Source organism: Schistocerca piceifrons, chromosome 4 (genome assembly GCF_021461385.2).
Source record: "Schistocerca piceifrons isolate TAMUIC-IGC-003096 chromosome 4, iqSchPice1.1, whole genome shotgun sequence".
NCBI lineage: Eukaryota > Metazoa > Arthropoda > Insecta > Orthoptera > Acrididae > Schistocerca > Schistocerca piceifrons.
Window position 1 is genome coordinate 659,264,964 of NC_060141.1, and position 17,526 is coordinate 659,282,489.

Here is a 17,526-nt window from a genome sequence, read left to right on the forward strand (position 1 = left end):
GATGTTAACACCTCTTTCAGTATGTCAAACACTTTCTGACACTCTTCTGTCCACTCAGATTTCACACCTTCACAATTGCGTCAAAGGCTGTGCTTAATCTGCAAAACCCTTCATGAACTTTCAATATAAATTGCAAATTCTGACGAATGATTGCACTTCCTTGATTGTTTTTGGCTCCCGAAAGTCTCTTACAGCCCCTACCAACCTCATATCTGTTTGCACTCCATCCTTGCTGATTGTATGACGTAAAGATTTCACTTCTTCCAATACAAAATGACACTTCTCCGGGCTCAACGTTAAACGAGCTGCTCTTAACCTCATAAAGATTTCCTTTAACCGCTGTCTATGTTGCTCCATACTACTTGAAAACACTATAACGTCATCCAAATAGACAAGACACTGCCGTGGTTTCAAATTCCTCAACACACTGTCTAGCAACCTCTGAAACGTTGCCGGAGCGTTTTTCAAATCGAATGGCATTCTAATATACTGGTAATGGCCTCCAGGAGTAGAGAAAGAAGTTTTTGGACAATCCTCTGGGTCCACCTCTAACTGGTGATAACCACTTGTCAAATCCATCGTAGAAAATTACTGACCTCCAAAGTCTCCGATATGTTTGGAATGGGGTACGCGTCCGTTACCGTCTTACTATTGAGGTATTGGTAATCACAGCAGAAGCTGTATTTCTTAGTTCCATCCATAGATTTTTTAAGCACAATGACAATGCCCGCTCCCCATCAACTATTACTGTGCTCTATAATACCGTCCTATCCCCATGAAACATGGACATTGCCGTTGATGGGGTGGCTTGCGTGCCTCACCGATACAGATGGCCGTACCATAGGTGCAACCACAACGGAGGGGTATCTGTTGAGAGGCGAGACAAACGTGTGGTTCCTGAAGAGTGGCAGCAGCATTTTCAGTAGTTGTAGGGGCAACAGTGTGGATGATTGACTGATCCGGCCTTGCAACACTAACCAAAACAGCCGTGCTGTGCTAGTACTGCGAACGGCTGAAAGCAAGGGGAAACTACAGCCGTAATTTTTCCCGATGGCATACACCTTTACTGTATGGTTAAATGATTAATGCGTCCTCTTGGGTAAAATATTCCGGAGGTAAAATAGTCCCCCATTCCGATCTCCGGGCGGGGACTACTCAAGAGGACGTCGTTATCAGGAGAAAGAAAACTGGCGTTCTACGGATCGGAGCGTGGAATGTCAGTTCCCTTAATCGGGCAGGTAGGTTAGAAAATTTAAAAAGGGAAATGGATAAGTTAAAGTTAGATATAGTGGGAATTAGTGAAGTTCGGTTGCAGGAGGAACTAGACTTTTGGTCAGGTGAATACAGGGTTATAAATACAAAATCAAATAGGGGTAATGCAGGAGTAGGTTTAATAATGAATAAAATAATAGGAGTGCGGGTAACCTACCACCAACAGCATAGTGAACGCATTATTGTGACCAAGATAGACACGAAGCCCATGCCTACTACAGTAGTACAAGTTTATATGCCAACTAGCTCTGCAGATGATGAAGAAAATGATGAAATGTATGATGAGATAAAAGAAATTATTCAGGTAGAGAAGGGAGACGAAACTTTAATAGTCATGGGTGACTGGAATTCAAGAGTAGGAAAAGGTGGAGAAGGAAACATAGTGGGTGAATATGGATTGGGGGAGAGAAATGAAAGAGGAAGCCGTCTGGTAGAATTTTGCACAGAGCATAACTTAATCATAACTAACACTTGGTTCAAGAATCATAAAAGAAGGTTGTATACAAGGATGAATCCTGGAGATACTGGAAGGTATCAGACAGATTATATATTGGTAAGAGAGAGATTTAGGAAACAGGTTCTAAATTGTAAGACATTTCCAGGGGCAGATGTGGACTCTGACCACAATCTATTGGTTATGAACTGTAGATTAAAACTGAAGAAACTGCAAATAGGTGGGAATTTAAGGAGATGGGATCTGGATAAACTGACTAAATCAGAGGTTGTACAGAGTTTCAGGGAGTGCATAAGGGAACAATTGACAGGAATGGGGGAAAGAAATACAGTAGAAGGAGAATGGGTAGCTCTGATGGATGAAGTAGTGAAGGCAGCAGAGGATCAAGTAGGTAAAAAGACGAAGGCTAGTAGAAATCCTTGGGTAACAGAAGAAATATTGAATTTAATTGATGAAAGGAGAAAATATAAAAACGCAGTAAATGAAGCAGGCAAAAGGAAATACAAACGTCTCAAAAACGAGATCGACAGGAAGTGCAAAATGGCTAAGCAGGGATGGCTAGAGGACAAATTAAGGATGTAGAGGCTTATCTCATGAGAGGTAAGATAGATACTGCCTACAGGAAAACTAATGAGACCTTTGGAGAAAAGAGAGCCACTTGTAAGAATATCAAGAGCTCAGATGGAAACCCAATTCTAAGCAAAGAAGGGAAAGCAGAAAGGTGGAAGGAATATATAGAGGGTCTACACAAGGGCGATGTACTTGAGGACAATATTACGGAAATGGAAGAGGATGTAGGTGAAGATGAAATGGGAGATACGATACTGCGTGAAGAGATTGACAGAGTACTGAAAGACCTGAGTCGAAACAAGGCCCCAGGAATAGATAACATTACATTGGAACTACTGACAGCGTTGGGAGAGCCAGCCCTGACAAAACTCTACCAACTGGTGAGCAAGATGTATGAGACAGGCGAAATACCCTCAGACTTCAAGAAGAATATAATAATTCCAAACCCAAAGAAAGCAGATGTTGACAGATGTGAAAATTACCGAACTATCAGTTTAATAAGTCACAGCTGCAAAATACTAACACGAATTCTTTACAGACGAATGGAAAAACTGGTAGAAGTTGACATCGGCGAAAATCAGTTTGAATTTCGCAGAAATGTTGGAACACGTGAAACAATACTGACCCTACGACTTATCTTAGAAAATAGATTAAGGGAAGGCAAACCTACATTTCTAGCGTTTGTAGACTTAGAGAAAGCTTTTGACAATGTTGACTGGAATACTCTCTTTCATATTCTAAAGGTGGCAGGCGTAAAATACAGAGAGCGAAAGGCTATTTACAATTTGTACAGAAATAGGATGGCAGTTATAAGAGTCGACGGGCATGAAAGGAAAGCAGCGGTTGGGAAGGGAGTGAGACAGGATTGTAGCCTGTCCCCGATGTTATTCAGTCTGTATATTGAGCAAGCAGTAAAGGAAACAAAAGAAAAATTCGGAGTAGGTATCAAAGTCTATGGAGAAGAAGTAAAAACGTTGAGGTTAGCCGATGACATAGTAATTCTGTCAGAGACAGCAAAGGACTTCGAAGAGCAGTTTAACAGAATGGACAGTGTCTTGAAAGGAGGATATAAGATGAACATCAACAAAAGCAAAACGAGGTTAATGGAATGTAGTCGAATGAAGTCGGGTGATGCTGAGGGAATTAAATTAGGAAATGAGACAATTAAAGTAGTAAAGGAGTTTTGCTATTTGGGGAGCAAAATAACTGATGATGGTCGAAGTTGAGAGGATATAAAATGTAGACTGGCAATAACAAGGAAAGGTTTCTGAAGAAGAGAAATTTGTTAACATCGAGTATAGATTTAAGTGTCAGGAAGTCGTTTCTGAAAGTATTTGTATGGAGTGTATAGTTTGGACAAGAAGAGAATAGAAGCTTTCGAAATGTGGTGCTACAGAAGAATGCTGAAGATTAGATGGGTAGATCACATAACTAACGAGGCATTGAATAGAACTGGGGAGAAGAGGAGTTTGTGGCACAACTTGACAAGAAGAAGGGACCGGTTGGTAGGACATGTTCTGAGGCATGAAGGGATCACAAATTTAGCATTGAAGGGCAGCGTGGAGGGTAAAAATCGTAGAGGGAGACCAAGAGATGAATACACTAAGCAGATTCAGAAGGATGTAGGTTGCAGTAAGTACTGGGAGATGAAGAAGCTTGCACAGGATAGAGTAGCATGGAGAGCTGCATCAAACCAGTCTCAGGACTGAAGACAACAACAACAACATAATACCGTCCCCAAGATGTTGATCAATGAAATCCTCCACAATCAGCTAGAAATACCTCGGTATTCTGTATGGTTTACAGTAACCAGGTACTTCATTCCCTGTTGGTATCCTGTGTTGAAGTAATGGAGTTGCTCGTAAGCCGGCCGCTGTGGACGAGCGGTTCTGGCACTTCAGCCTGGAACCGTGCTGCTGCTAGGATCACAGGATCGATTCGTGCCTCAGGCATGGATGTGTGTGATGTCCTTAGGTTCGTTAGGTTTAAGTAGTTCTATGTCTAGGAGGCTGATGTTCTCAGACGTTAAGTCTCATTGTGCTTAGAGCCATTTGAACCATTTGGTTGCTGGTAACGGCCCTTGCAGGAAAAACGAATCCTTAAATTCCCGCAACAATTCTTCTATGAGCTCCTTTTCCTCTCTTTTCAAATGCTTAACTTTCTATCGGCAGTTAGTGGCTGATAGCTATGTCTACCTCTCGAACACCATTCTTCATTATCTGGTACATTCAAACTCGCTATTAAAACTCCTTTTCCCAAATTCGCGTCTACAGCGCTAAAATTATTCGCGTTTACGGGTACTACTCGGCCGTCGTTTTCCTCTTTTTTGCGTACAAGACTACGTTTCACAAAACAACCTAATGGATCCCAAAATTCGCTATCCTCCAATAGTTCAGTATCACATACCACAGGTAGATTTGACACCCACAGCCACTTCCTAGTGCCACTAGACACACACTCATGCGAATAAAGCCTTAATGCTAATGTACGCGGTTCAATTGGTTTGTTCATTAAGTTGGATGCCCGTCGCGACAGCTCTGCATCGACAACAGTTTCCCCTAGCTGAAATAACATTCCACCAAGTTCCAAAGTTCGTTGTCCAACGTCAATTTTGACATGATGTTGATGCAAGAAATCTACTCCTAGGGTCATGTCGTAGCCCTACCTTACGCATGGTACTACCTCCAAGCATGCATCAAATCGGACTTTCCGTAAGCGAAAGTCAACTGTCACTAACCCTAGAGGTGTGACCTCCTTATCTTGCACTCAACGTAACCTATATCGTGATCGGTCTAACTATCTTCGTCCATTTAAACTCTTAGTAGCCACTGACACTTGCTCCTCTGTGTCCAACAAAATCTTAAACTTTTTAGTTCCTATGGATCCTACTAATGAACATTCCGCCTCTGCATAAGTATTTGTAGCATTGACATTAAACCGGAGCTGCCATAGGTGGGTCTTGGGCCCCGTCTTCCGTTTAACGATAATCCACCTCTACTAACTCCACTTCTCCATCCTCCAGGCTGTTGATTTCCACCTCTTCCTCTATTCCTCGGTGACTGGGTACACTGCCTCTGCATGTGTCCCATACGACCACACCTATAACATTTTATACCAGCTGTAAATAGTGCTTGTCTATCATGTACCTCCATTGCCACGTCTATTTCTTCATATTGAATTGCCAGCTAAATGACCGAATACATATCTTTTTGAGTCCCTTCACGCACTTTCCGTGACATATGCGCTGGTAGCCCCCTCAAAAATACGTCAAGTGCCCTTTTCTCGGCGTCCTGCAACAGAACACCATTTGCTTCATCGCTCTGACCCAACCTTTAAGTATAATCGTTAATTTCTCTTATCCTGTCCGCAAATTTCTCTACCATCCTTCCCTGCCTCTTCGTCATTGTACTCAACCTCTCCCTGAAGTACCGAGCGCTATTCTGTTTCTTGTACCTCTGTAAAAGCCCCTCCTTCAACTGCTTATACTGTCCCACCTTCCTTAAGGCCTCAGAACACCTTACATAAGCCTTTGCTTCACCTGTTACTCTAATCTTCGCTACATGTAACAACTGTTCATCAGAAATCATTCATCACAGCTGAAGTTCCTAAGTAATCCACAAACGAACGCACATCCTCAGATGTGTTGCCAGAAAACAGAATAATCAAACCCACTGTGGCTGGATCAGTCTCCTGCTGTGGCACCCTAGGCAAAAACGACTGATCCGATGCGGTTTCACGCTCACTTTTAACTGTTAATTCACTTCTCAACTGCGTATTGTCCACTGTCAATTGTGCTACCTTTTCCAACAAAATCCGTATCGCTTCTGGATCCGGCACACCTTGTGTCCCTGACTCTGCCATTGTGTTGCTTTCATTCCTAGTTAGCCGCGAAATAAAACATTTAAGTGCATTAAGAACCTGACTTCCTACTGCTCCATATCATCATACTCGGTATCATCATACATCAATACAAAAGTAATCAAATGCCATGAAAAACATCTTATTGCCCCAAACACACTAACACTTACTCTGCCATAAAAATAATATGCCTATGCAAAACATCTAAAATTGCCTGCCATAACCATGCTTGAAACGCACTCATCACATTTTGTGACTTTGATGCAGGCGATGGGCTTGAATGTCGTACTGTACAGACGAGGCCCACTATTCTGACACCAAATGTAGAGGGTATGTTGGACGAGGATGGAAACTGTCAGGATGCGCAGTATTAAAACTCATCTGACTTTCCCAAGTGATTTATTATTTCCAGCTATAGAGCCCCCATTCATTTCGGTGTGCGTCGCCAGTTTCCCCTTTACTGTGGACACCATTTCGCTGTCTGTGAAACAGCTTGGTGTGGAATAGCTGCCAGAGTGACCAGTGAAGCACACTGCTGTGTGTTGGCCTTGTACAGTTGCGGAGTTGTAACGATGTCAGGATGCACCGGCAGTCGTCATAGCGGTCTTCACCCCTGCCGCCTCAGCGTCGTCCGCTAGTAGCTGCGAGGCGCCTGCAGCATGCTTCCTTGCCAGCATAGCTAAGAGTGTGACAACAACAAGCGCCCAAGATCCGGCATCCCAATCTGCAACCCTCGCCTCACGATGCCTCTGGTGTGTGTTGGGAATCAACAAGACTGCACGCAGCTGGCTGGGGACCCTGCGTTGGCCTCAGAGCGTCGAACCAGCGACCCGCCATGGACTGGAACACTGGCGCCCCATCTGCTGCTGCGTGTAGCCGGTTGTGTGACACACCCTGCCATCCGGGAGAGCTGTCACACTTGAATGCCTTGTTAGTGATCCCGCGCCTATTTATACGTGGCTGTGCGCCTCTGTTTTGCTAAAGTGCCACACTGAGTCATGTACTCATAACACTTGGGTTGGGCCAGTGGGTCCCTTCTGCCTGTAGCTTGCGCCATGCAAACAGCTGTGTTTACTCTTTTCAGCAGGCTATGGCCCTGTGGCCTCCATTGTATTTCCCAACCGCTGGCAGCATAACTTACTGTCAACAGGCCCATGACAACAACATGAAGTTCCCTGAACCATTCTGATCATAACAGGAACACTTTATAGCATATTTCTCCGCACTACGTCACTTTATAAATTGCGTTTTCGCCTCACATCGGTTTTCACGTGCGTATTTTACGTATCCACGTGGGGTTATTCTGAATCTCTGTATCCCGTAATCTGATAAAAGTACCAAGAAAGTTTGCAAGCTTGTTCAAGATCGTGATCTTGGGAATATATCGTCAGAGTTACAACAATTCGCAATGCTTAGCCATCTTGTAATTAGCGGCTCGGTTTTGGTACCCAAGACAATTTTCTTGAAGTGTTTCGTGACAATGGATAAAGTTATTCGAAAAAGAGTACTTTTAAATAAATGGATAGAGAATACACCGTTAAAATTTGAGCAGTTTTATGTGCTTACTTGTTATTTAGATTTCGCCACACATGGAATTTATGTGCGTATTGTACGCATCAAGATGTATAACTTTCAACCTCTGTATCTCCGTATATTCAAGAAAAGTTTAAAAGTAGTTTAAGATCTGTTTCGTATGAATATACTGTAAAAATTTTATCCATTTGCTGTGCATCGCCGTCTTGGAAGCCTCGGCTAGGTTTTGGTACCAAAATATGGTAAACATACATTTTTAGGGATTTTCTCAGAAACCGCCCATGAGCTAAATGGTGCCTGCATAAGCCCGTTAGGGCGTACAGTAGACAACATATAATGCAAAAAGAACCATTTGATTTGCTCTTTTTCCCTTAAGTTGCAGGAGGTTTGTAATATTCAAACTTTGGATGGTTGGATAGTTACAGTGAAACGATCCTTCTGTTGAGTTCACAAATGTTCCATAGCCAAAGGGTTGTCCAGAATACTTGATTCCACCTTTCCAGCACCAGCTGAACCCGAGATATGAATCCTAGAAAATACCGTTGTTGTAAGTGGCGTTTTTGAATATATTGGTAGCTCAGACTGTCGCATATGAAAATATCTGGAAACAGTTACTGCCCAATTCTATTAACGCATTTTTCCTTAGCGGCTGTGGACTGGTGCCCTAGGTAGCAGCAATATGTTTTACGACATTACGATGTTTCATTTTATTACCCTCAAACCGACATAGTTCAATTTCTATTTTTTGAATCCCCTTAGTATCCATTCCCATAATTTGCTTCCCAATATATACATGCTGATGGAGATTGAGAGAGCTATTCCACCTGAACTCCTTGACCGAACACTACAATACTGATACTACAATATTTTCTTTCCCATTGGATATGTTGATTAAAATTTCATCTTTATGCAATTACATTTTCGGTATAGAAGAAACGCCGTCATCGTAGATGAAGAACAGAGTTAGCACACAGCTGCTACAGAGAGTGACTAACGTTGTGGGACTTTTTGGGTGAAGATCGTAACACAGCATATCCAGTGCATATGAATGTGCAACTTCTCAGCACCTTTCACACATTCAGAAAAGGCAAATCATCGGCGTGAGACACACAGGAGCATCATACTGACAGAACCCACAAACAGTCTACTGTAGTGCACTGACTGCAGAACGAATTGTGTCGAGATTGAGTCAAGAGAACAGTGTGGCAACAAGAATAGGCATGGGCCCACTCTGAAGGAACTCGAGAAGATAAATCGTAGAAATGTTCCACAGGTATTGTTAAGAGTCAGATGGCAACAGCTTTAATCTGTGCAGAGTTTTAGAGGTATTATAACCAGCATGACCCGTTGAAAGCAGATGACTGTTAGTTCCGTTGAGATCTCGAGCTGCTACACATCGCTTACCGCTGCCACTGCAACAGAGATTCGCTCTCGAAGTGTGTGGTGAAAACACCATTTACTTTGTAATCTTACGTTAGTGACAATCTGTGTAGAACTGTGTACCGATTTCGCATGTGTAAGTAGTGTCTGTGTTATGATTTCTATACATTGTCTAATCACATTAACGTGGCCACCAGCCATGAGTACTGCGTGAGACTTGGTACTTAGGAAAAGGCAGATTTCGGTATGTATGGGGCCTTACTCACTTCTCATTTTCTTTTTTAAATCACATACACTTTATTTGGAACCAATAGCATATAATGTTGACAATAAGGAACCATTGTCAAATTTGACTGTCAAGACAATATCTAATTAAAATTTCTTTAGACAAATTGCATTCATGGCTGAAGGCCTTATTGACCAGAAAATCAAATTATTTGTCGGCTGAAGGTCCCAATAGTAATAATACAAAAAACAATTTGACAGCTGAAGGCCTAGATAGCAAATTCTTACTAAAATATTATAAAAAAAGGAAAAACATATTAAGAGGCAATATCTAATTAAAAATTCTTAAGACATTCATAGTTGAAGGGCTTGTTGACAATCATCACAATCAGACAAAATCAAGATAGAAGTGGGCCTCACACAGCGCTCCAAGGATCGACCTGGGAAAGTAGCTCAACTTCGAAACGATTAGACAGGCAGCCAAGAGTTGTATCCACTTAACCGGATGGCAGCTCAAACTTGTGACAGTTTAAACGCCAACTAACACTCTTGCAACATCTACCTAACGTCTGATAACCAACACAATGATGGAATAACCCAGGCAAGGTGGAACCAGAGGACAGCACTGCGTCTTCTGAATCCAATTTTTAGAACATCCAGTAGCACAGTGACCGACTGCAGCCAAAGTAGTCCAAAAGAAACAAATATCCAAACCACAATCGAGCAGGCTTACCGGACGGCAGCAGCAAGGCAAGGAAACATACACTGCCGCGAAAATACGCTAACCTCCATGGCAGGTAACTGGAGCGTTAGCGGCCACTAGGCAGAAAAATACAGCTGGTTGAACTTCATCAATAAACACAAGGAATTCAATGATTAATAATAAAAGGTGGTCGATGGCTGATTAATTTCGCCAACTCCAAACACTCCACCTGTTGCTCTTCGGCTCAGCGACCCTGCGAGCAGCAACGCGTGAACAAATGGCGTAATCCCAAAATAGTGGAGGTTTCACTATTGGTTTAATGTTCACTCAACTCACGCCCTAGGTCCGGTGGAGAACGAGAATGTTGCCCTCGCAACTACAGCCCCTCGATCCTGCAGTGCCTGCATGCCGCCAGTGGTCCCAGCATGTCCTTGCCCTGCCGGACCTCACTGCTGCTCTGTCCCAACCAAACTCCCCGACACACTCCGACCCGGAAAACACTTGACGTCCCTCCAAAGATGGTACCACCGTACTAGATATCGATAACCGCTGCTGCTGCCACTCGCAGACAGTCAACACCAGCAAACATAATGGGGCCAGTAAACACAAGTAGAAAACGAGACGCCACTCTCCCTTTTACATGATGCCAACCTACCAAAGGTACCAATGCAAGTCGCAACAGGGCGCACTGCACTTTTTACACTTCGTATTAGTATGTTTGCATCCGTAAGTCCAGTGTTGTATATCGTTATTCATGACATGCTCTACACATTATTTAAGTAATGACAAATGTAATGTTGTAGCTTAAACCATATTAAACTGTATCCATGAAGATGTTCCATTACTGAAATGGGTTGATATTTGGATTTAAAATGAAAGCAGCTGATGGTCAAATATGCATTTTATTCATGAATAAGTACGTTTTGCAGCATGGACCATTTCGAGATGTGCAGGAAGAGAGTCGGTGAGGTACTGGATGGGTGCCGACAGGGATGTGGAGACACGATGACTCCAGCACCATGCTAGGTTTCTCGGTTGAAAATCCGTAGCGTACACAGCCGATCGAAATGGTAACACAGATTCTCGACTAGGTTTAAATCCGAGGAGTCTAGCGTCCAGGGGAGCACGGTAAACTCATCCTCCTCGAACCATGCACGTACATAGCGAGCTGTGTGACACTTTGCATGGTCCTGCTGGTAGATGCCATCATGCTGAGGAAAAATAAAGTTCATGTAGTGATGGACATGGGCTCCAAGAATAGATATGTTATGCCGGAGCCAAGGTAGCCCCTGAGGCCGGCAAGCCATATTACACCACAGAGGACGAGGTTGTCTATGTCCAAGGCGTACCAAAAGCACCATTGTAAACACTGGCTATTTACAAACAAGATAATGGAAACAAACATTCCGAGAACTGCTTCCTGCAAGGGAAGCTCGAGCCATGACCAAAACCTGACTGGTTGGAGACAGCTATTTAGGGCCTAGAACCAGCCCCGAAGTTCAGTTCACTCCGGATGCCGACCTCGTGTACTTCGACCGCTGAAGTGTACGTCTTCGTCTCTGAATTGGACTCTTACTAATGTGTATGTGTTACCACCAACCTTTTCGGAAAATTGGAAGTGAACTTTTGTTTGCCTCATTTAGGAGACTTTAACTGGCATCGTTATTTTTACCTTTAGTTTGTTGTTCAGTCATCAACCTTGTGACCTTACATCAATAAAAGTTGTGTTCGTGAAAAATTGCGAATTGTCAGTCACAACAAGATGCATACTTATGTCGATCCATTGTAGCTTCCAGAACGACAACATCACCCATGGCATGCAACTAATACATTCCTGAGACTGTAAAAGTCCCTCCTCTGGCCTGGACCCTTCCAACAACCATGCAAAGTGTTTGTTTTTAGACGTTCCACACCGTACACACCACCACTCACATCTTAGATGGAACATAAAACGCGATGCATCTAAAAAGGCTACCTGTCGCCACTCAGTGGACGTCCAGTTTCGGTATTTGGCGTTTAAATTCCAGCCTGCTTCACCAGTGAACAGCAATCAGCATGGGTGCAATAACGAAGTTCCTGATGAGAAAGCCCGTAAGCAGAAACGTTCGCTGAACATAGAGAAGACACTGTTCCAAGCCGCGTGATTCATCTGGGTGGTCAGTTACTCAACAGTGGCACGTCTATTCGACTGTATACATCTCCACAGTCGGATGCACCACAGTTGCCTCGGGACTGGTTTTGGATATGGTCATTTGCCATATACGCTATACTTTAACCACAGCTGCACGTGAACAGCTTACAAACATAGTCATTTCGGTAATGCTTTCACCCTTGGTCCAAACGCCAACGATCATGCCCTTTCGAACGTCTTCGGCATTACGACGACTGCAAGTTTTCCGCGTGCCCGCAAATTGCTTTATATACCCACCCCTGCTAGTGCTGCCACTAGTCGTTTGTGAGTGGCTATTTTACTTTGACATCGAACGTATACGGTGGTCCCATTAATGTGTCTGGCACGTGTGTGACCTGAAAATATTATATAATTGAAGCTATTGGAAAGGTAAAAGAGCTACCGTTTTCAAGAACGAACTCTTTTGCAATAAAGCATGAAAAACTGTAAGTAGACTGTTTAGGTTTTTATGTTGGTAACGCCACGTAGCGCTCTACATGAAAATCACTGACTGTGCTGTGTGATGTCTGTGGCTGGTTTGAGTTGTTGGAATATTTGCTATTGTAGTGTTGGGCAGTTGGATGTGGACAGCGCGCAGCGTTGCGCAGTTGGAGGTGAGCCGCCAGGAGTGGTGGATGTGGGGGGAGAGATGACTGAATTTTGAGAGCGGACGATCTGGACGTGTGTCAATCAGAAAGAGTAAATTTGTAATACTGTCAAATTCTTTCTTTTGCTGACTATGCCTATCAGTAGTTAGTGCCTTGAGTAGTTAGAATCTTTTATTTAGCTGGTAGTATTGGCGCTCGCTGTATTGCAGTACTTCGAGTAACGAAGATTTTTGTGAGGTAAGTGATTCATGAAAGGTATAGGTAATTGTTAGTCAGGGCCATTCTTTTGTAGGGATTATTGAAAGTCAGATTGCGTTGCGGTAAAAAATATTGTGCGTCAGTTTAGCGTCGATCAGAATAAGTAAAGAGAGAAATGTCTGAGTACGTTCAGTTCTGCTCAGCTGTGTGAAAAAAATGACGTAAGAGGTTTATCAGCATTGTAATTCATTAAATTTTCTAAGGGGACGTTTCAAAACGTATCTGATCTGCTGTAGAAGGTTGCCTAATGTGAACCGTCAGATTTCGCGCAGAGCGATGTCTTTGAGAAAGAGCTTGGAACCGGTATTCGACAAAGTACTCAAGCTCAGTATCATTGAAATATACTTCCCTCATCATAAGACTAAACCTGATGTTTTCATTACGCCATGTATTTTTCGCGTTTGCGTGAATCTCATTAGATTTCGTTTCACTGGAGCAGAAGTCAAGCTGTGACCAGTACTGTCAAGTACGATCGTAAGGATAGATATTATGCAGTGTTACAAGCACAAAGACTGAGCGATAATGCGGGACAACAGCGTAATCAAATGGTTCAAATGGTTCTGAGCACTATGGGACTTAGCATCTGAGGTCATCAGTCCCATAGAACTTTGAACTACATAAACCTAACTAACCTCAGGACGTCACATACATCCATACCCGAGGCAGGATTCGAATCTGCGACCGTAGCGGTCGCGCTGCTCCAGACTGAAGCTCCTAGATACGCTCGGCTACTGCGGCCGGCAACAACAGCGTTACCGGCACAATGAACTTGCACAGCACTGGCCAGCCAGCGGTCCAACTAACCTACAATGGTGTGGCCAGTTCCAGTTCAGACGTAAAAAAACAGACGGGCAAAGAAACAATACAGCTTCGAATGATAAATAAATAAGGTTAAAATGCTCTCGTTCTCACCTGATATGGTATTCTATTTACAAACAAGAGTGACAAAAATTTCTAACTTAAACGCCGGGTAGTTTTTCTGATCGTGCTGTGTGATGCAATAGTATACTGAATGGGTTCACCGTACTGTTGAATAATGAAGCCAATGAAGGTATTCGTTACAGTCAGTCGTCAGGTAATCCCTTAGCTCCCTCCTTATCCGAATACGAGAAATACATTTCAGTTCTGGAAGTGACATCTGCTACGTTGATAACAAGCCTATCAACAACAGAATGCACGAAGCCAATCAGGCGCCGCATTTTCTCCTTTTCTTTTATAACGAGCCGTTCTGTATTTCGCCAGAGTTCGGCAGTGACATGTGAAAAAGCAGAGTGCGTTTAGTTCCAGTACGTCTGGCAGCTTAACGGTCTTGTTACTTCCCATACCGAGCGGGGTGGCGCAGTGGTTAGACACTGGATTCGCATTCGGGAGGACAACGGTTCAATCCCACGTCCGGCCATCCTGATTTAGGTTTTCCGTGATTTCCCTATATCGCTTCAGGCAAATGCCGGGATGGTTCCTTTAAAAGGGCACGGCCGACTTCCTTCCCCGTCCTTCCCTAATCCGATGACCTCGCTGTCTGGTCTCTTTTCCCAAACCAACCAACCAACCAACTTCCCGTAACGTGGTTCCAGATCAATTCTGTTGGGTTCATTTTGTAACGGTACAGAGTCAAACGTAAAAAATGCAGCATTTTTATGGTGTGCTCGATGCTGTGATAATTATTTTCATGTTTCTACGACACTTATCTACATCCGTCGTATCAAACGATAGACGTAGTCAGATTAAAGAGAGTTTGGTTTTTCATTTTTACCTTAAAAGGAAATTGTTATGTTTTCTTCATTTAAACAACTTTTATTAACAGTCTTTCATAAAATATCGATAATAAAGAATTTCTGTTTGAAATAAAACAGGAATTTTGTGTTCAATATGTGATTAGAAACAAGAAGATGTGCATTATTCACAAGAAATGATGAATTTTTCAATTACGAGATGTAGGTATTTCAAAGTAAACGAGAAAAAATATGGCTCAGGCCATATTTGAACTAGCGAACCACGAACTGCAGTGTGTCACCAGTCTATCACGCCCACGATTCCGCTACACGGACCATGTATATTTATGTGTCAATCTAAAAAAGTCGCTCTTTGTGATTATCTCTGCAAACGTATGGAAAACATTAAGAATAACCGATTTCTCAGCGCTTTTTTACCGTGTTCCACATGCATATTTCAATACTGTTCGCTCCCGGTAGCTGAATAGTCAGCATGACAAACTGTCAATCTTAAGGGCCCGGGTTCGATTCCCGGTTGGGTCGGAGATTTTCTCCGCTCAGAGACTGGGTGTTGTGTTGTCCTAACCATTATCATTTCATCCCCATCGACGCGCAATTCGATGAAATGGCGTCAAATCGAAAGACTTGCACCCGGCGAACCGTCTACCTGACGGTTGGCCCTAGTCACACGACATTTATTTACGGAACGGGAGGCAGCCTCAGCCATTTTCATACTGCGCATTGACAGCGCTACAATCAGAACACTACAGCGCAGAGGCTGTGACTGCACACGATTTTTCAAGTAAAAATTACACAGCTAAAGAGTGATTAAGAGAAACGTTGATGGCAGTTAATACATTTGAATATCTTAAGTGGTTTCATTCAATGCAACTTAGTAATAATATATCTAATATGTACGTAGGAGCTATTTCCAAGAGCGCAACAACACCAGTGCACATGTGTTACGGCATCCAATCAATCATCGCGCTTGTGTTTGTTTACATCAGGTTTATCCTTATGATAAACGGAAGATACCGTTTCGTATTTCATACAAATGGGCACAAGACAGCAGAAAATAGTTAACGATTGGGAAGAGATTTCCTCATATCATTACTGAATCCCTGGCGGAATTGCTTCTGGTGACCTCCAACCGTCACCAGTCATTCATTGTACATGTGAGTGCCAAAGTTGCTCTCACTGTGGGGGACTGTCGACATTTCATTTGCGTGTCATTGGTCGTAGGTGCTCTGGCCAAACACTCACGAATTTGCGTAAATTCAATCTGTGCTTTAACTGGAAACTAATCCTGTATAATCGCTTCAAGCTTTTTAATTGACAGTTATTATAAGACTGATATTTCTGTAATCAGTTGGTCTTCTAATTGTTTGTTGCATATCTTAACACCGTTTAAATCCACAACGAATGGTCAAAATTTTTTTACTGAATCGTAATTCAACTAATGTTCCGCTTCATTGGTCGCTGCGCTTGAAATCGGCAGAAATCGGAAGATCTAGCTGCCGTCTGAGCACCCATGGTGCATATTCTCGTTTGTGGAAAGTTCATAGCTTGTAGATTTGGCAAACGTTATCAGTGTACATAGAAGATCACCCCATCACTCACTGGAGTATTTGAATTGTATTTATTTGCGTGAATAACGATATAATTATCATCTTTATTTATGTGCATATTGAACTGATTGTTGTTGAACATAAGGCGATCGACAGTCAATTGTGAAGGAATTGGTGGACGCATGGGCATGACCGGAACATTCACCCACTATTACAAAAACACACTTTTAACCATAGAACTGGCTACCTCCAGTATCGTTTTGATACTGTGAGTACATCCAGCCACTGAACAGCTTATGCTGCAGCCACAGAAAAAAAAAGTTTGCGACACACCTTATTAAACACTCTGAAATAAATAGTTGTATTACGTCTAGATTCATAGGAACGCCGAGCTCTGAAAGAGCTAATTTCATTTTAATTACTTTTCAAATTGCTGTGAGTTTAAAAGCAAATTTATTGACTCTACTTTACACTCAGAGCTGACAAAAGCAATCCATATTGATTGTAATGTCATGTTCTGACAGCCATCTTTAAACTCTTTAACGTAATGAATTTTTGAAAATTATTAAGTAGTTTGTTAACTTTCGAATAGGCAAAATTTACGTTAGCAAACGAAAAAGTAAAGGCGACCAACGCATAGAGCTTAAATTTATCCCGTTTGAATGATTTGAATTCATAGCTTTGAATTCGGGAACACTAAAATCGGAAAATATTATTGCCATTCTAAATACCGTAATTTTAGGCAAATGATTATTTGTAGTAGGTGATAGAGAATTTAAGATAGAATAGTGATGGAATAACCAAATACCAGTTCGATCGATGTTATTAATGAACTATAACATTCCAACTAATTCTTATCTCATTTTGATCTATCGTGACTGATACTCGATTTGCAAAATAACTTTCCCGAAAAAAGTGGAAGTCTTACCATCTCAAGGTTTGCATCGTCGGAAGTGTGATCGTGTTTGGGTCGTCGGAACGGCGGTGGACAATAATCTCACACAGCTTCCTCACGTCTCTAACAAATCAACATACGCCAAGATACGTGATGCTACCCCGAGGAATTGATCCAGCGGCAGTCAAGGCTCACAAATTTTCACAGTTTCACGTCTCCGAAAATTCGCGTATCCGCGAATTGATGATTTCAGAGATGACTTAATGGGGGCTAAGTGAAAGACTACACCACTTTGATGGAGCTTAGACGCAGTTTTGAAC